The 20,869-nt window shown below is 33.3% G+C and overlaps 1 long non-coding RNA gene across 1 annotated transcript; it reads left to right on the top strand.

Moving 5' to 3' along the window:
• The first annotated feature begins 1,532 nt into the window (after nucleotides 1-1,532).
• Nucleotides 1,533-19,171, top strand: LOC121213950 (uncharacterized). Its single transcript, XR_005909532.1, has 3 exons — nucleotides 1,533-1,864; nucleotides 4,048-4,050; nucleotides 19,161-19,171. It is a non-coding gene; the product is annotated as an uncharacterized lncRNA (long non-coding RNA).
• The last annotated feature ends 1,698 nt before the right edge of the window (nucleotides 19,172-20,869 follow it).

The following is a 20,869-nucleotide window of genomic DNA, read 5'->3' as shown; positions in this document are numbered from 1 at the left end:
GATTTAGCTAAATCGTGTGTCAATTTTTGAAACTATTGAAGTTTACAATTATTCTCATTGATGATTTCTTGAATTTCTTTATTTTATTTGGTTATTTTTGAAGCTTAGATATGTAAAACGACTAGTTTATAAAGTGAAACTTGTTAATTTTGAATATTGAGACTAAAGCGTAAATATTTCAAAATTTGTATGAAATTTTTTTGTAATAGAGGGCTATAGAAGGATGTATATGAAATTGGTTTAAAAATCAGAGCTCAAATTTGAAAAAATATAACTAATTCGATTTTAAGGACTAAATTAAACAAAATGCAAAAATTTAGGGCACATTTGAAAAATGAAATTGAATTAATATATGGTTACAATAGGTAGTTTTGAGATGTTTGAAATTGATAAATTGAAATAAATCATTATATAGATCGAGATTTGAGCTAATACGGGGATAATCGAGGAAAAGTCAATTTTGCAAGTTAGTCCTTGACGTTTTGTGCGTCACTGATTTTGTTAGGTAAGTTCGTATGGACTTACCTTATTAATTCTTGATATGTTTGTATTATTCTTTTCTACCGTTAGTTAGAAATGTTAGATATATATAAAGTTTTTGGCATCAAATAGATTAAATCGTAAATTATGAAATATATGATAAACATGAATAGATGTGTAGTATTGAATGAATTTGAAATTGTTATATAATTGGATGATGAGTATATGATGATATTACAATGTTTAAAGTGTATTTTGATTGCTTTTGAAATATGAAAAATGTGTATACGACTACAGAGATTGAATTAGTATGAATACGATAATAGTACCATATGAATTGAAATGTATATATGAAATGATGACATGTATAGAATGATGATAAAAAGATTAAAATGCTACTAAGACAGTGTTAAGACCCATGTGAACTTAGTGAATAGCTAGGATACAAATGACATGTCATTAGGGTTATATTCAACATGTAATATGTATCGGTGTTGGCTATGTGCCATTTACATTCAGCAGGTACTATGTACTAATGTTGGCTATGTGCCATTTATATTAAGTAGGTATTATGTACCGGTGTTGGCTATTACACCGTTTTTATACAGCAGGTACATTGTGCCCATGATGGATACCTTATTGATGGCTAAGATCCTGCATGTGTTGCGGATTCTCCACAAATTGTGTGACCAATCTTATCTCGTGTATCCAAAGTAAATTTGCTATAGCTCTCCGGGCGTAAACAATAATTAAATGAATATTATATGAATAGAAAGATTAAATGTGAAATCGAGTTATCATATGTATGAGTTGAGTATGGTTAAAAATATAGAACATGGATTAATTAATATATTGCCAAACGAGTATGGTTGGTATGTGATATGGATATAAACTTAAGGATATACATTTATTAATTGAGTACGGATTGGATTTCATATTTTATGCTATATTGAATTGTTATATGTATATATGTTAGTTGCTTTATAAACGTTTGATGTTTGAGCAAACTAGCAATTTGGTCCTTTCGTGGAAATAAAAATGAAACTTCGAGTTGTTCCAAAGAATCAAAACGGCCAGTTATTAATGGAATTCCTTGTCGGCTCTCTGTAAAATACTCGTTTGGACGAGGGCTTCAAACACATCATAAGCTAAACCTGTGCTGACGAATAACCAACCCGCAATGAATAGGGAAGGTATAGTAATACTATGAATGACCCAATATCGAATACTGGTAATAATATTAGCAAAAGAATGTTCTCCTGTGCTTCCAGACATGCCGAGCTCCACATATTCTTGTAGGGGATCGATTCCGTAAAAGATAGGATCAGTAAATGGGAATTCACCGAAACTCAATCTTTGTGAGATCGTCAATATTGTACCAAAGGTATTTTTAAAGTATAAGGATGCCAAGGGTGCCATATTAAGTATTGAATTGATTTAATTGCTTAAATTATTTTTAAAGTCAAGCTATGTTGTGTAAAATTTCATATGAACTTACTAAGCATATATAATGCTTACTCGATATCATTTTTTTGTTTCTATAGTTGGCATTTTGCAAAACGGGTCAAACGAATCAACTTGGAGCTCATACTATCCAACCTCTGATTTAATAGTCTTTTATTTGTTCTAGACTTGGTTATGTGACATGTATATAAGGTTGTATTTGTGTTAAAGTTATCTTGGATGTTCATGCTCTTGGTTTAATGATGTTGATGATGTTGGATGTTTTGATATTATTATGAGATACTTATGTGGCAAGTGGATAATCAACTTGAAATGTGACTTATTCGAGATAATAGATGTATAATGGCCAAGTTTGATTATGGTTTGTATGTGCTAAAATTTAATGAAAGGCACAATGGGAACTGGAATTGTTGTGAGCCACGTTTGAGACTAGTAAATGACTAAGTTTAATGTTTTGTTTAGCTTTGAATGATAAGTTTTGGTATTTGAAAATGGTATTGAACGTTTGTCATAATGTTGCCTACATAAGAGTACAGGGGCCTAGTAAGTAAAGCTAGACACGGAGAGCCTAAATTAACGTAGAGTCGCCACTAACAAATTAGGGCTAGGTTGGTTAGCCACCTATCGTCTAAAAGTCTAGAATTAATACTATGGAAAAATCCTAAAAAGTCTAGACTCGATCTCATCACCAAATTTCTGGTTCGGGAGTACGATTATGTGTAGGGAAGATTATAGCACCCCTACAACGCCTATCTGGGGATAGCCGACGAGGTTTTGGGAGCTAGGTTTTTTTATTTAAGCATATTAATGTCTTAATCTAGACTAAAATCTTATGGAAATCTTAAATAAAAACTCTAAATAAAATGCCTCCAGTTTACTTGTTACTCGATTAAGATGTGTTTACCAAACTTATCTAATTTGAAACTTAAATTAAAAATTTTTACTTTTAACGAGAACCCTAAAGGATACCTAAATAATTCTAGTAAAATACCTTCAATTCCTAAAATTAATTCTATTTTAGAATTCTAAAACAAACCTAGAAATTACCAATGAATTAAGAGAAATACAAAAATCCATCTACAATTTATTCGATCTTTTATTATTATGATTTTCTTAAAAGATTTAATTAATAACGTTGAACTTATCAATATTTTACGAAAATATCCTATGCCGGGTTTATGATTTATCTTACTTTAAAATTATTGATCTAAGGTTTAAATTCGTCAAAATCCTAAAATAATATATATTAAATAACATTTATTAGCTTTCTTAAAAAGTTTCTAAAATAAAATACTTAGAAAGAACTATTCATGATTTACAATTCACTTACAAAAATCATTAGTTTTAATCTTGAACAAAGTCCTAAAGAATATTTACATATTAATTTAAGATTCTAAAGAGGAATCCTATACGATATTTAAAATTAGTTTAAAACTCTAAATTCAAATGGTATAATCCTATACGATATTTAAAATTAGTTTAAAACTCTAAATTCAAATGGTATATAAGATCTTAAAGACTAACCTGAATTTAAATGTAAAAAAAATCTTATGGTTTCATTTAAATGTAACACTTACTTAACTAACTTCATGTCAACATTTATAGAATGAAAAAATGACCTAAAGTTCCCTCTTTTAAAAATGAATAGCAATAAAATAGAAAAATTAATTAAATTGGCTAAAGTTAATGAAAAGTTAAAACTCTTTCAAGAAGGGTAATAATAAAAATAAAACTTAAATAAATGAAAGAAATAAGACCTTAACATAATGATGATAATAGTATCAATAATACACATTATAAATAAAGATGAAATAAGAATAAATAAAAATTATACAAGTGTGAATAAATATAAAAAAACATTAAAATGAAGTGCATAATTGACATAAAATATATAATGTATAAATGCAAATGAAAGGGAAGATATAAGTGTAAATAACTTATTAAAGATGGAAATAAAATGACATAGCTTCATTTTGGGACTAAAAGATCAAAAATGTGGAAGACAAAATACTGATGTAGCAATTAATTTGCTTTTAATTTTGAAATTTTGGATTAAATTGAAGGTTTGAATAAAAAAATGGGGTAAGGATGTAAATAGGCCAGAGAGTGAGGGCGGCGCTGCAAAAAAATGGTGTATTTTGTATAAATTTAAAAAGTAAGGGCGATGGGAAAAATTACCCATTTTGGCAGCTATAAATAGGAAAAAAACTATGCATTCTTTCATTTTTAACCTTATTTAAAAAAATTATTCCTCCTTCTATGTTGGCCCATGACTCCACCACCGAAGAGCCCAATGACTCCCAGCTTCCGGTGGTGGAGTCGTCGCAAATGGTGCCCAAAATCCTTTTTTTTTTTGCAAAATCAAAATTTTCTTTTAAAAATCACTACTTTTCTTAAATATCAAAGCTTTTATTTCGAAATAGTTGAAAAAAAAATCAAAATTTTGTTTTAAAAATGTAAACTTTTTCCTTTAAAATGACTAAAAATATACATTTTTATTTTTAAAAATCTAAACTTTCTCTTTTCTAAAAAAAAATCAAAACTTTTCCCAAGATCAACCCCTTTTAAAAAAACCTTTATTTTAGAAAAGGGAAGGGAAAAAAAGGAATTTTAGGGCTTCTAGGGGAGAAGGACCAATGGTCTGGTGACGTCCTCTTCATCGGAGCCCAAACCCGATCCCTCAAAAGATGTATATGAAAAAAAAAGAAAAAAAAAGACACAACATGCTTGTTATTGTTGTTATTTTTTTTACCTTTTAAAAAAACAGAATATGAAAAACCTCATTCTCCCTTTTTCTTTTCTTTTCTTTTCTTTTCGTTTCATGTATATATACTGTTTTTCAATCTTGTTTATTTGTAATTTTTTGTTATGTTTCCATTGATCTTTTGATTAATGGTTTAGTACTATTTTGAATGTTTGTGATGTGTGGCAAAGGGGAGGCTAGGGTTTTTGAAACCCTAGCTGACCATTGTAACAGCTTGGGCCCTAAAAAAAGATAATAATAATATTTAATAATAATAATAGTAGTAATAATAATTTGGGCCCTTGATAGGCCCAAAAAGGAAAGAAAAAGAAAAGAAAAACAAAGGCTTCCATTTTACAAAAATCGGGTAGGCTTCGAACGGGCCCAAAAGAAAACATATATTTAAAGGGAACAAATGGGCCTCCTATTGGGTTTGGACAAAAATGGGTGTCTACAGTTGTCCCTCTTTGTTCGTGGCTTGTATAGCAAGGAACATACAAAGACATAGACACCTAACCACTATCAAATCCCACTCAACATCATAGTACAAGGAATAATGGATTTTGCAATTACCAAAACTGAAATAGATCAAAACATGCTACGTTATCCAAAACTAGAAAAGTAGATACCAAACCATCAAAACATGAAGAGTGAAACAAGATAAATTCAGACCTCACAACCAAATATTTGAAATGAGAAAGCAGAAGAAATGTAATAAACCTCACACCTCTGCCTTTATATTCAATGTAATGAAAAGTAAATGGACCTCCACACCTGGGCCTCTTAATGTAATGAAAAGTAAATAGGCCTCCACACCTGAGGCTCTAAATACGATGAAAAGTAAATGGACCTACACATCTGGGCCTCAAAATGCAATGAAAAGTAAATAGACCTCCACACTTGGGCCTCTAAATACAATGAATGCTTTCCTTTCTTCCTTTCTTGAATTTTCATAAAAGGTCATCATTTTGAGAATCATATTTTTAGGTTGAAAAAGATCAAATCCCTATCCATACATAACAGATCATGAAAAATCAAATTCCATGAGATATCAGCTTAACAAATTTCAAAATGATTTTCTGACCCGTAAATTAAATTATCAGATGATAATTCACTTAACAGACTTGGTACTATGAATTTTATAAATCCACCATTGAAACATAAATTTCTTACGTCAAGAGTCAACTCATTAATTCTTGTGAAGCCGAATTTCCTTTTCCTGACTTTGGACTATTCCAACTGTGAACCCTATACCATGCTCTTTTGCAAAATTGCGTATTAAAGTAGATATTCTTCAATATAGTTCCTTTCTCTTGCTCTCTACTTAGTATAAAGTTTGGAAATAATATTTGCATTCGAGCTACTTATTAATAAAAAGTATTTTTTGAGTATGATTTTATTGATGCATAATTATAAGAGAAAATTGATGCTGATTATAAGAGAAAATTGATGCTGCTTTATCATTTTGCAAAATTGCCTTAGCAAAAGTTCTACCGTGCATGAACGTTACTCGGGACGAGCAATGGTTTAAATTTGGGGTGTGTAAACTCAAAATTATATAGGGTTTTTTACATGTTTTTACCACTTTTTTTACTTAATAAATATGTTTGTCTTGAGTAATTTTTATTAAAATAAATGAATTTTACTTAATTAGTAATATTGGGCATGAATTTATAGTGTATGTGAAATTGTGCTTAATTACATGATTTTTGTACATATTTTAGATTATTTCATGTTAATTTATTAATATGTGATTTTTCACAATGTAGGAAGACCATTGAAGATATGACTAATGTGAATGAAACATGGACATGCACAAATTAATTCATGTGGACGGCAAGACCATGATATTTGGGTCATGAGGTTGATAATTTGACCCAATAAAAGAAGTGCCAAAAGATGGACATGTCGGCTACATTATTGGACTAAGAAACCGTCCAACAAGAGGGAACTAAATCCTAGTTTCGGCACAAGTAGATGGCTGCTCAAAAGCAAGCTTTGGGGTATTTAATTGAAGGTCATTGCAGTTGGAAAATAATCAGAAATTATCCCAACAACTTGTTGTTGAAACCGTCCACCTTATGGTTATTAATAGTCTTGGTTTGAATTCAAAATGAGGAGACTAAGTCATCCCCTTCTCCTTGAAATGTGGTCGGCCATGTGTGGTAGAAAAAGAAAGAATTTCAAATGTTATTTTTAGCAAACTTTACCCCTTACCTTCACCTATAAATACCATACACCTATCACTTCTCAAATCATCCCTCAATACTTATTTCCCTTCTCTCATTTGCATTTTCTCTACATTCTATTCCCATTTTCCTTCCCTTGCAAAGCTGCCCATCTCCCTTCCATCCTTTAGCCACAAAATCTTTGTCAAAAGCATTCTTTGGCTGGCCACCTTAGTAACTCCTTAGCAAAAGAATCATCAAGTAGAACGAATGAGCGCATCAGTCAGAATAGATCTGAAAGGCTGCTGAACTGAATAGAGTTTACCCTTTCCTCTCGTTATTTATTTTAATTATGTTTGCTTTGAGTTTATTATTTTTTACATCAACAATGATATTTTCAATCCTATTTGCTAGGATGATTATGTTAATTCAATAAGATCTATTTTTATTCATGTTTAACATGTTTAGGCCTCTGATCGGCTGTTGAATGTCACAGCAATAATGTGCAAGCGTACACTATCGATGCAAGTATAGTAGACAGATATGAGTCTGGCGGATATCGATCTCACGAGGATGGTTGTCTTTTGTCTATCAATGTTAGTGCAATAATTAAATAGGAACGAGATAAATTGTGACTGTAGTTGTCGAAGCAATAACTTGGAAACAGTAAGATAAAATATGATATTGACGAATTGGGATTCCCAATGTAAATATTCAACAGAATGCTAAATGCTCACAAGGTATAAAATGATAGGTAATTGTTGGTGTATTAAATTGCAATGAATATCTTACCAATCTTAACTTCTATATTTAATCAAAGACTTAAAAATGCATATTAGCCACACTTTCTGATGATGGAAATGGAACGCTGTTAAGAACAAGTAGATTAAATTCCTCTAATCCTCAAACAACTTCCATTGTCATGCTTGTTAGCTTGAACTGTCACTGCGCCTTCCAGTATCTGTGACTGCAATAACACTTCCATGCTAAAAACATTCAAACCCAAAGATTAAACAGTAGAAGCAAGATTGAAAAAAAATAACATTTAACCCAGAAATCATGTGTGCTTCCGTACTAACATGAAATAGAAAGTAATCACCAGCATTTAGAAAAGAAAAATAAAAGAAACAAGTGGGGAATACTATTCCTAGACAACTCGACTTGAATCTGTCTATTCCTTTTTGTGTCGCACTCAGAGCTCCTTGTCAAGAGCTGGTCTGTATCTTTTTCACATCGATTCACTCGTCGGAGACTTAAGCCACCATAGTCGAAAGCTTCAAAGGATAGGTGGAAGAAGATGATAATCCAAAAAACTCTTTTTTTTTTCTTTTTATGTGAATATTTATAATTTTCCCAAATAGCCCAAGTGTCCTTTCACCAGAATCATGTTGCCTCTATACGTACAAGTCAGTTGTACTAGACTGGATAACTCATGTATTTTTGTTTCTATCTGGACAGCTGTTAGGTGCGACGACAATTCTAGGCGCAATCTGAAATTACTCATGCAGTGACATCAGTACCAAAATATGAAAAAATTAAGGGTAGATAAACTAAGATTCACTGAGTCATAAAATGTAAATTACTAAACTGAAAATACTAAAATATGTGCTAAAGATAACTAAATAGGAACAAATTAACCAATAAGTAGGGAGAAAATATATGTTCTTTCTAGTATTATCACACCCCCAAACTTGAGTTTTTACTTATCCTCAAGTAAAACAGAAACTGGTAAGACTACCCAAGAATTCACTAAGCTAAATGATCATTCTAGCAACTTGAATCGCCTAAAATCCCAATGGATGATTCACATTCAAATGACAGAATATTACATCGACAATACATAAGTATGAATGACTAAGATTGCATCTTCATCAAAACCAGCATCATGCTTCAAATTTTAAATTCTATCTACCAATACAACATTTATTGCTTTTTTGTGAATAAGGGATATTATTGAATTACTGTACCCTTGTTCCTGAGAAGTAGTGCAACAAACCCCCAGGAAGTACGTAACTGCCCCGATACACACTCATGTCACGACAGCCTTTGGCTAGATTCATTTTTATAACGCTTGCATTGGAGTGTTCCATTTTTAACATTTCATAATACACCCACTTTGGAATGTCACTTATTCATAACTATATATACATATAAGTAGCTGTAAAAGGCAGATTCATTCAGAATTCAAGGAATGCTACTAGTCATCCATTACTAATGCAGCCTAAATCATTCATCAAAGAATTGAAGGTACAACATTCAGTCAAACTTATCCAACTCATTCATTGATAGTTCACATGATTCAAGAATTAAGCATTGAATGTAACAAAAAATATTTTCAACACATTTGCATAACCACAAATAAACCTTGCATGCTTCATTAAATTTTTTTTTGAAATGTGGGTGGATTTCCAATCCTCATATGCATTCCCCCAAACTTAAAGTTTGTATTATCCCTAATGCACTAAGATTACAATGCAATGACAATAGCAATGCAACGACAATATTAACTAACAAAATAAAAAGTACAGCTACATGCAATGCATAAATACTACAGTTAAAACTTGAAATAAACTAACTTAATTTTCTTCGGCCATCAATGTGGTTGCATGATGTTTCTTTTTCCTCCTCTTTTTCTCCCCCTTATTGCGCTTTTTGTCTTTGAAACGCTTTCTCTTCTTTTCTTTGGATTTTGCACAGTCCTCGGATCGCTTTTCAAGTTTCGGCTCTGACCCGGCATTATCGGCTGCTTCTTGTGTAGGAGGGGTCAACTTGAGTAGTCCGGTAAAGAACACTATAGCCAATGAATTGTGGTGCTCCTCACTTGTCACCTCTGCAGCTTCCATCGATTTAGCTCCATCTTACTCCAGATTATCTTTAGTTGTATCTACAAACTCGGATCCATTGACAATGTCCTCAACAGATTTTCTCTCAGCAGCTTCTGTCTTAGTAATTTCTTCATCGGCCTTCTCGTTTACAACTTCAACATGGACGTCCTCCTCTTCCACAGTGACTTCCTTCTCAACAGTAGATGCCTCTTGACCAGCAATACTTCACCCTCGACCAGGCTATCAATCTTTCGCATGCACTCCTCAACGTCCATTGATTCCTTTTCTTTCTCAACATCAGAGACGTGCACAATGGGAGGAGATTCTACTGAATTGCCTCAATCCCTTAGGTCATCTTCCTCAGATGAGGGTTCATACTCTGAAATAATTAATAGGAACATTGGAGATTCTGGGAGTGGGGTTAGGCTTAACGAACGTCATATGGCTACAATAGAGTTGTTATAGGCCCTGGTATAAGCGTAGAACAAATTTTTGATCTGTCCATATCCTCTATTATAGCAACAAGCCTGATCTACTTATTACTGATTGAATTGGCCAAATTTTTGATATCCTTCGTCTTACACAACAATGATGTTTCTGCAGTCAAATTTGTTCCCTTACTTTCTGCTTCGGTTTTTCCCATCCTTCTCTTGTTGGTCTCTACCTCCTTCATTATCGGTGTATCTTTGTCATGAGTTATTCTTTCAATAGACGCTTCATTGACCGGGTACTTATTTTCTCAGATCTCATCATCATCACAAGGCACGATCCCTTTCTGCTGGCACAGTAGTATCACCAACGACTGGAAAACAAAAATTCCATTTTACCTCATGACGTTATCAGCAATTTCCTGGTGGAGTATTATACTGACATCAATGTTTTTACCCTTGACAATTGAATGTATCAGACACATTCTATCAAGGTTGACTGTGGTGCTGTGAGTACAGGGTAATAGCCTGCAGTTGACAAAATGAAACCAGATTTTACTTTGCAGTGTCAGGAAGCGATGGTGCATTGTATAATTCTTTTGATGTGAACCCCTCTACAATGCTCCTTCGACACATAAATCCTTCACCAACAGGTAGCTTTTGTCGTCTGTGATATCTTCAATAAACTTGGAGTTTTCATCGACATCCACATTAGTGTTGTACAACTCATTGATTTTTGTAGCATCCCATGAGATTATACCTTCTCGAACAAAGATAAACTCCAACTCATGGTCATAAAGGTTAGCGTAAAACTCACATACCAATGAAGGAGAATAACTTCCAGGATGCGTGCAGAAAGTCACCCACTTCAACTTAGAGATGGTTCTAGAGACTTGTTTACCCAAATCTTGCTGTTGCGAAAGGAGAATGCCTTGTTCGAGGTAGAAGTTTAACCTTAAGATGTTGTTTTGAAATCAGTCTTTGTCAGCTTTCATTAAAGAGATCACTAGCTCCTTTTTCTTCGTTGGCATGGAGGATTCTGACTCACGAATTGCAATTACAGAGGATGAGTGTTCTTCAATAGGCTTGGTGGCTTTCTTGACTGATCCTCTCATTCTTGCCATATTTTGCTTGTTTTGTAGAGTGAAGATGGTTTAAAGGTGTAAAGGTACAAACTTGGAAATAGAAAGTGAACAAAAATTACTGCTTGGGTGTTTCAAAGTTGGCACAGTGAAGAGAGGTTTATAGTGAGTGAAAGAAGATGGAAATACGTGATTTTCTGAAGGGAAATAAAGCTGGCGGGAATAATTACATCCAATGAGAATTGCGCCCTATCAGATAGATCAGACGACTAGGTGACTTTTGATCAAACAGTAGGAACTGAATTTCCTGAGCTGTCCTCATTCTTGCTGAGTCAAAAGCGATAGTACAATAGTATGAGCTGTATTGACAATAGAGTCCAAGTGCATCGAAAATGGTACCTAATTATTCTGTAAAAATAAAAATAAAAATAAAAAAACAATCTTAAACAGAAACAAAAATAAAATAAAATAACCTAGTAAGAAATTATAGAGAAAAAAATTCAAATTAAAATTGTTCGACCAATTTAATGGTCTCTGCCTTCTTTTGATAAATATTTCCAAGATAATGTTTCAGTCGTTGACCATTCACTTTGAATTGGTGTCCATCATTTAAATCTCTGATTGTGACTACACCATGAAGAAATACTTCGACAACTTCGGAAGGTCTAGACCAACGAGAGCACAATTTACCTAGGTGCAATTTCAGTCTAGAATTGAATTATAAAACTTGTTGATCCGCGATAAATTTTTGTTGCAAAATAATTCTGTCATGCCATCGTTTGGTCTTTTCCTTGTAAATTGCAGCGTTTTCATAGGCATTTCGCCTAATCTCTTCTAGTTCAGTGATATCCAACAACCCTTTTTTCCAGCAGCTTCATACTCCATGTTCACTTGTTTAATTTCCCACATTGTTTTGTGCTCTATTTCAACTGGCAAGTGACATGCTTTCCCAAAAACCAATTGATATGGCGACATTCCTAATCGAGTTTTGTATGTTGTCCGTAATGTTCATAAAGTATCATCCAGTTTGGAAGACTAATCTTTCCTTAAAGGGTTTACAACCTTCTCCAGAATGTTTTTAAGTTGTCGATTCGACACTTCGACTTGTCCATTAGTTTGCGGATGATAAGTAGTAGCCATTCTATGATTCACTCCATATCTTTTTAGCACGACTGCCACTTGGTTGCAATGAAAATGTGTACCTTGATCACTAATCAATGCATTTGGGACTGTCTTTGCATCATCCTTTGGGACTGCAATAGCTTCAACCTACTTTGAAACGTAGTCAACAGCTACTTATATATAAACATTTCCAAATAAACTTGGAAATGGTTCCATAAAATCCATACACCGAACATCAAACAATTCAAACTCCATAATTGGCTGCTGCAACGGTTTATTGAGTCGGGACATAGAACCTGTGCGCTAACACCTTTAGCATTGATTCACAAAATTGTGGGCATCTTTGAATAATAAAGGCCAGTAGAATCTTGATTGGAGAACCTTAGCAGCAGTTCGCATGCCACCGAAATGACCTCCATAAGGATCATCATAACAGTGCTTCAAGATTGAAAGTATCTTCCCTTCTAGAACACAACACCGAATAATGTTGTCATTGTATACCTTGAATAAATATGACTCGTTCTAATGATACTTCACTACTTCATGAAGAAATATTTCTTTTTTATGGTCTGTGACACCCAACGGGAGTTTTCCATACACTAGATAATTAACCAAATCTGCATACTAAGAGGTTGTATCTACAGGAAATAACTTCTCATCTGGGAATGTATTGACAATTTGAAGTATTTTTCCATCTTCCCTGCCAACTTCCAATCAAGATAGATGATCTGCAACTTGATTCTTTGAACCCTTGCGGTCTTTTATCTCGAAGTCAAAGTCTTGCAACAATAAGATCCAGCGTATCAATCTTGGTTTTATATCTTACTTTGCAAAAAGATATTTTAACACGGAGTGATCAGTAAATACGGTAACCTTTGCACCGACAAGATAAGAACAAAACTTGTTTAAAACAAAGACTACAGCCAACAATTCTTTCTCTATAGTGGTATAGTTGATTTGAGCTTCTGTAAGAATTTTGCTAGCATAATAGACGGCGTGAAATATTTTTCCCTTGCGTTGTCCTAGAATAGCACCCACAGAAAAGTTGCTTGCATTGCACATAACATTAAAAGGTTTAGACCAATCGGGTGCTACGATAATTGGTGCATTTTCTTGCTGCATCTTCAATTGAATGAATGCTTCCAAACATGCATCGTCAAAGAGGAATTTTCGATTTTGTTCCAGCAATGAGCATAACGGCTTTGCAATTTTTAAGAAATCTCTAATAAATCTTAGTAAAACCCTGCATGCCCAAGAAAACTGTAAATACCTTTCACATTTGTTGGTGGAGGTAATTTTTCAAACCTGGGTGATTGTTGATAACTGTCTAAATCGGCACATTTTATCCTAATCAAAATAGACTTTTCGCTTGAGAAGTTAGTAGAATTGTATATATCAGAGATTGTGAAGTTACATGGGGTTCCCACATCTATTATTTCAGATCGAGATCCGAGGTTTACATCGAGATTTTAGAGTAAATTCAAGTAGCTCTAGGTACAAAGTTAAATTTCAGCAGTGTGTTTCATCCTCAAACTGATGGGTAGTCAGAACGAGTGATTCAAATTTTGGAAGATATGTTGAGGTGTTGCATACTCAAGTTTAGAGGTAGTTGGGAAAGGTATTTACCGTTAGCTGAATTTGCATATGACAACAGTTATCAATCCAGCATAAAAATGGCACCATTTGAAGCTCTTTATGGAAGAAAATGTAAGACTCCATTGTATTGGTCTGAATTGAGTGAATCCAAGCTAGTTGGAGAGGACTTAATCCGAGAAACTAAAGATAAAGCTCGAATCATCTAGGATAGTTTGAAGGCTACTTCTAACCGTCAGAAATCATATGCACACTTGAAAAGAAGAGATATAGAATTTGTTGTTGGTGATCGAGTGTTTTTAAAAGTCTCTCCTTGGAAGAAAGTACTACGATTCGGTAGGAAAGGGAAATTGAGTCCAAGATTTATTGGACCGTATGAAGTTATTGAAAGAATTGGCCCTGTAGCTTATAGATTAGCTTTGCCTCCGGAACTTGAGAAAATTCATAACGTGTTTCACGTATCTATGTTGAGACGGTGCAGATTAGATCCATCACATGTGATTCCTCATAGTGAAATTGAGCTATAACCGGATATGAAATACTCGGAAGAATCGATAAAAATTTTGGCTCGAGAGGTTAAAGAACTACGGAATAAATGAGTACCATTAGTTGAAGTATTATGGCACCATCACGGTTCTGTATTTGGGAAACAGAAGAATAGATGAGATCAGAGTATTCGAACTTATTCTCAGGTAACAAATTTCGAGGACGAAATTTCCTAAAAAGGGGAGAGTTGTAACAACTCAATTTTTAGTTGTGTCAGAAATAGTGGTTCGAGACCACTAAATCCAACAAGTGAGCTCGTAAATTTTATTATATAGTGTTTATAAGTCGATTGTGAATTTAGGAAGGCTTATGAATCAGTGAATTATGCTTTAGAACTATTTGTTAGATTAATTGGTTTTGAAAACAAGGTATCGAGACCTCGATTTTATAAACCAAGCTGTAAATATTTTTATAAATATTTATGGAGTGTCATTAATGTAGTACTAAAGTTTCGTTAGAAAATTTTATCGTTTCGATAGTTAATTAATTAAAAATGACAAAATTGAAAAATGTACAAAACTTGCTAAAATGATTAAATAGCATAAATGGTAAATAAGGGAGGACTAAAAGGGCAATTAGACACCCAAGAAATGGCTGAGGCGGCATAAATAGAAAAAAAATCTTGGAATTAGGTGATTTAAGGGCAAAATTGTAAATTTGGTAAAATTAAGCTTAAATAAAAAGAAATCTAAAGATTTCTAGGTAATTCTTCTTCAATTCTCAGCCAAAAATAGACATTAGAGAGATTCTTAAGTTGGTTTTTATATTTTTACTTCATGTAACTTTAATTCTTGCTTTTTTCTTGAAATTTTTATGTTTTTGAGACTTTTATAATTAGGTCCAACTATCTAATTCATTAGTTTTTGATTCTATGGGTAATTTTGAAAGTTACCATTGATGAGTGCTGGATTTTTATGATGAATTATCATGGATTTTAAGTTTTAATTTTGTTATATGAAGATTTTATTAAGTAATTTCAATAGAAATTGATTTTAGGACCAAATTGTGAAAAGATTAGATCTTAAGGTTTGGTATTAAAGTCTATTCATTAAGGGCTATGTAATAGCTTATAATATTTAGATAAAGTGTTAATTGAGAAAAATTATCTCATTTGCTGAATTAATTAGTAAGGGACTAAATTGTAAAAATTATAAAAGTGGGTGTAATTGTGTAATTTCAAATTTTAAGGGGTATAAATTGTCTGCCTCGCAGTCAAGCACGATAAAATCAATTGAAAAAATGAAGTTTTCCACACGAACTAAGATATCTTTAATTTGCCCTTTAGGTTGAGCCAAAGATCGATCAGCTAGTTGCAATGTCACGGCAGTAGGTTTCATGTGACCAATTCCCAACTTTTTGAAAGTTGATAGCTGCATTATGTTGATGCTAGCTCCCAAGTCGCATAAAGCCTTACCCAAATAATGGTTGCCAATTGAACATAGGATAGTAAAGCTCTTAGGATAATTCATTTGGGGGGCAACTTATTTGTTAAAAGAGCACTACAGCCCTCTCTGAGTGCAATAGTTTCCATATCATTGAGCTTCTTCATAAATTTCTCATAAGTTAGAATTTGCATAAGAGTTTCTACTAAAGGAATATTGACCTGAAGTTGCTTCAGTGTGCTCAGGAACTATTGGTACTACTTATCCTTCTCATTCTCCTTGAATCTTTGTAGAAAAGGTAAGGATGGAGAGACATCTAATTGCATTGACAGTTTCGAGGGTCAGACATTAGGCATATGAGTGACAATGTGTGGAACTTTTTTGTCTGATATATCGACAAGCTCTTCAGATTCAACCTTCTCACTAGGGATCACTTCACCAGTATCTTGAAGTGCTACAGTAGAGTCTGTAGTCAGGTTGTCTGTTTGTTTACCACTCCTAAGCGTGATAGCCTTGCGGTGTTCTTTCCCCCTCAGACTGGGATTTTACGTGTCACTAAGTAATGTGTCTGATGGTTGAGTATTCAAATTCGAAGCAAGTTGTCCTAATTGTGCCTCTAACACCCCAATAGAATATGAATTCCCTTGCACAATAGCTTTTGTACGAGTCATATACTCTTGCATTAAAGCCTCAAGAGTAGCTAACAGGTCAGAAGGAGAAGCTTGCATGTACTGTTGTCGTCGATGTTCTTGACCATGCTGATTCGGTATTGAAGAATGTTGTGGCTGTGTTTGGGTCTGCTGTGGATACTTCTGGGTGTGCTGATTGTAGTTCTACTATTGTTGATTGTATTTCTCTTGTCTTGAATTATAATTGCCTTGAGTAGATATATTCCCATATCAGAATGTCGCAGCATTTTGTCTAGCATTTTGAGTTCCCCAAGACTGTTGATTGCGTGCAGAATTATTATAAGAGTTGCCATAAGAATTATTGCGAATGTTACTAACATAAAAGACATTCTCTGCATGTTGTGGACAATCTTCATAGTTGTGGTTGTCACTGCAAATCTCACAACAAAGGTAGGAACATTAACTTGTTGAACGACTTGTATTGGTGCAACCTCAGCAGTCCCTTGTATATTTTTTTATCATACTTGAAAGAGAAGAAACTTGAGCATTATGTACAGATATTGCATCCAATTCAATAACTCTCGAAGTAGCTTTTACTTGTGCAGCTCTAGAAATAGGGCATTGATAATCATTCTGAGCAATTCTCTCAAGAATTCCAATCACATCATTATAAGTACAATCTAGTAAAGGTCCATTGGCTGACGCGTCAACAAGATTCCTCGTGTGTGAACTTAGCCCATTATAAAAAATCTCAATTTGTGTTTCCCACTGAATGTCGTGCATGGGACAACGTCGAAGCAAAGATTTATAACGTTCCCATGTGGTATAACAGTCCAATTTTTAGTGGTGTCGAAAACAATGATTTGAGACCACTAAATCCGACAAGTGAGCTTGTAAATTTTATTATATAGTGTTTATGAGTCGATTGTGAATTTATGAAGGCTTATGAATTAGTGAATTATGCTTTAAAAATATTTGTTAGATTAATTATTTTTGAAAACAAGGTACCGAGACCTCGATTTTATAAACTGAGCTGTAAATATTTTATAAATATTTATAGAGTTTCATTAAGGTAGTATTAAAGTTTCGTTAGAAAATTTTATCGTTTCAATAGTTAATTAATTAAAAAAGACTAAATTAAAAAGGTGCAAAACTTGCTAAAGTGATTAGATAGCATAAATGGTAAATAAGGGAGGACTAAAAGGGCAATTAGACACCCAAGGAATGGCTGAGGCGGCATAAGCAGAAAAAAATCTTGGAATTAGGTGATTTAAGAGCAAAATTGTAAATTTTGTAAAATTAAGCTTAAATAAAAAGAAATCTAAAGATTTCTAGGCAATTCTTCTTCAATTCCCAGCCAAAGCCATTAGAGAGCTTTTCAAGCTGGTTTTTATATTTTTACTTCATGTAAGTTTAATTCTTGCTTTTCGCTTGAAATTTTTATGTTTTTGAGACTTTTACAATTAGGTCCAACTATCTAATTCATTAGTTTTTTATTCTATGGGTAATTTTGAAAGTTACCATTGATGAGTGCTGGATGTTTATGATGAATTAACATGGATTTGAAGTTTTAATTTTATGAAGATTTTATCAAGTAATTTTAATAGAAATTGATTTTAGGACTAAATTATGAAAAGATTAAATCTTAGGGTTTGGTATTAATGTCTGTTCATTATGGGCTTTGTAATAGCTTGTAATATTTGGATAAAGTGTTAATTTAGAAAAATTATCTCATTGGATGAGTTAATTGGTAAAGGACTAAATTGCAAAAACTATAAAAGTTAGGGTAATTGTGTAATTTAAAAATTTGAGGGGTATAAATTGTAAAGTGGGCTGAAATTGAAATATATGCTAATGAATGAAAAATTTTACATTCTATATCAAGAGCTCGTAGATCAACGTGAAAAGGGGAAATTAACCGAGTAGTTTCTGAACTATTACCAATTTTACAATCCAACCCAGGTAAGTTCATATGGTTAAACTTTCATTATTTTTTGTTAATTTAGGAATGGTATAATATATTTATTCATATTTTGTTGTTGAAATTAAGATTATTGTAAAAGTATGAAAATTAAATTGATTGTTTAAAACGAGTAGAACGCAGGATTAAGTACGATCGTTCCGTGGCAAAGAATGAATTGACGGATAAGACCATGGTTGGGCCATGGAAATGTTTAAATGTAAGACCATAGCTGGGCTATGACATTTTAATGAAAAGACCATAACTGGGTTATGACACCTTGAACGTAAGACCATGGTTGGACCATGGCAGTATAAATACATGTGTAAGACCATAGCTGGGCTATTGCATTCTGATAGTAAGACCATAATTGGGTTATGGCACTGCAAATGTAAGACCATGGCAGGGCCATGGCAATGCATGTGTAAGACCATAGTTGGACTATGGCACAAAAAGAACGATATACTCATATTCGTAAGTCGTTATTCGATTCAGTAAGAAATGGTAAGAGACTTATGTGATTGAATTGAAAGATTTGTAAATTATTATTGATATTGATCTGAAGAAAGTGTGTTTACTGATTATATTGTATTTGACAGGGAAAAATGTATGATTTATTTACAATTTAATTTAATTTATTATATTAAGTTCGGTAAGATCAATATTTAACCTATTGAATTTACTAAGCTTCATTAAGCTTACTCGTGTTGTTTAATGTTCTTGTAGATTAACATGTAGTCGGAAGATCGGATCAACACATCAAGCTACACTACCCAGTTTGCTTTGGTAGTTTTTGCAATGTAAATTTTGGTTTATATTGCATGTATAGGGTTGGTTTGGCAATGAAATAGTTTAAATAGTGGTTGTGAATATTAAATGTTTGTATGCATGTAATTAGAAGTAGAATTTCATAAATCAATGAAATGAGTTAAATAGTTAGGTATAAGTAAATGAAATATTTGTAATGTTATGTCATGTTGAGAACATATTTTAGCTTGTATTGATTGCTTGGTTGGGATATATTGGTGTATGTGAATGTTGAGTACAGGTTAATGTCAAAATGGGTGAGAAAAGTGGCCTTAAAATAGCCTATTTTCGTTCACACAGGCAGAGACATGGGCATGTGTCCCTTGCTTCTAAGAAAATTTTTAAAATTTTGGGAAAAATTCCCTGAGTACCCGATTTAGTCCTGATTTACTTCTAAGGTGAATATTGGGCCTTGAAGATCCATTTAAGGGACAATATGAGTGTTATATAATTGATTCTTAATATGTGTAACAAAAGTTAGGAAATGTCCGTATTTAATTCGTAAAGTTCGGTAATGCTTCGTAACCTTGTTCCGGTAATGGATAAGGGTTAGGGGTGTTACATCGGTAATCTCCATCAACTTTTATTTCAAGTTCCTCGTCAATCAACTAGTCATTACCCTTGCAGAATCTTCTAATCTTCTACTAACATAACGAGCCAGCAAGAACTACTTATCTTCCGACCTCATAGTCCAAACTGGCTTGGGGTGAACGTGTTCACGGATGAGTCATATCAATTTTGGGTTAATTCCCACCTTGATGACCTCCCGGGGTTGTCAAGTCTAGGGTTTGTTCCACGTTCTTCCTTTCCCAAATAGTTGATCTGTTGAGAAACCCTACAAAATAGTTAACATATCATACCTCCACTCGCCAATTCCCCGTAGAGGGATTAGTTCCTCATAGCTTTCACAAACAATATAGAATTGATGTAAAGAGAAAACATAATAATTAAATCGACAATATAGAGTAAATGAAAGAGCTTAATTGTATTGAGATTAATCACGAATCCATAGAGTTTGAATGCTTCCACAATTTAGATCTCTTGAAGTCAACAAGAACAATTGAAATAAATCTAAAACCTATGAATCAAAGAAAATACTAAACTAAATTTTACACAGAGAATCTAGGCTATAGGAATGATGGTTCATAACAAGTGACAAATGAGACTATTTATAGCCTTCAAATAGTCGTCGTCCTTAAACCTAGGTTAGCTGACGCTATTGAGCTTTAAGTTTGATTGTGCAGACCAAAACACCTTTACTTCGTGTTTCATTTCCGTCACAGAGTAGATGTTATGACACACCAAAACCTGTGTCATGACATAGCAATCAATATACTCCTCTTCAGTTATCTTCAAGGGTATGTCACGACTCCCTCAATTTGTGTTGCGACATCGAAGGCAGTCTTGAGCTTTCTCCATTCTGTTCCCTATGCTGAGACATCGAGTCATCTGTGTTGCGACATAGCAACCAGTATCCGTTTAGTACACATTCTAATGGTTTCCTGCACACTCACAAAGTGCGTTAGCTTACTCTTAGGCCTCATTCGGCCCCTAAGGTCAATAAAAGACTCAATTTGCACATTTTATTGAATATAAATAAAACTAAGAAAATTTAACTAAAAAATCACAAAAATGCTTAT

The sequence above is a fragment of the Gossypium hirsutum genome, chromosome D01 (genome assembly GCF_007990345.1).
Source record: "Gossypium hirsutum isolate 1008001.06 chromosome D01, Gossypium_hirsutum_v2.1, whole genome shotgun sequence".
In the NCBI taxonomy this organism is placed as follows: Eukaryota; Viridiplantae; Streptophyta; class Magnoliopsida; order Malvales; family Malvaceae; genus Gossypium; species Gossypium hirsutum.
Note: the sequence above shows the minus strand (reverse complement) of the source record. Positions and strands in the feature narration are given on the sequence as shown.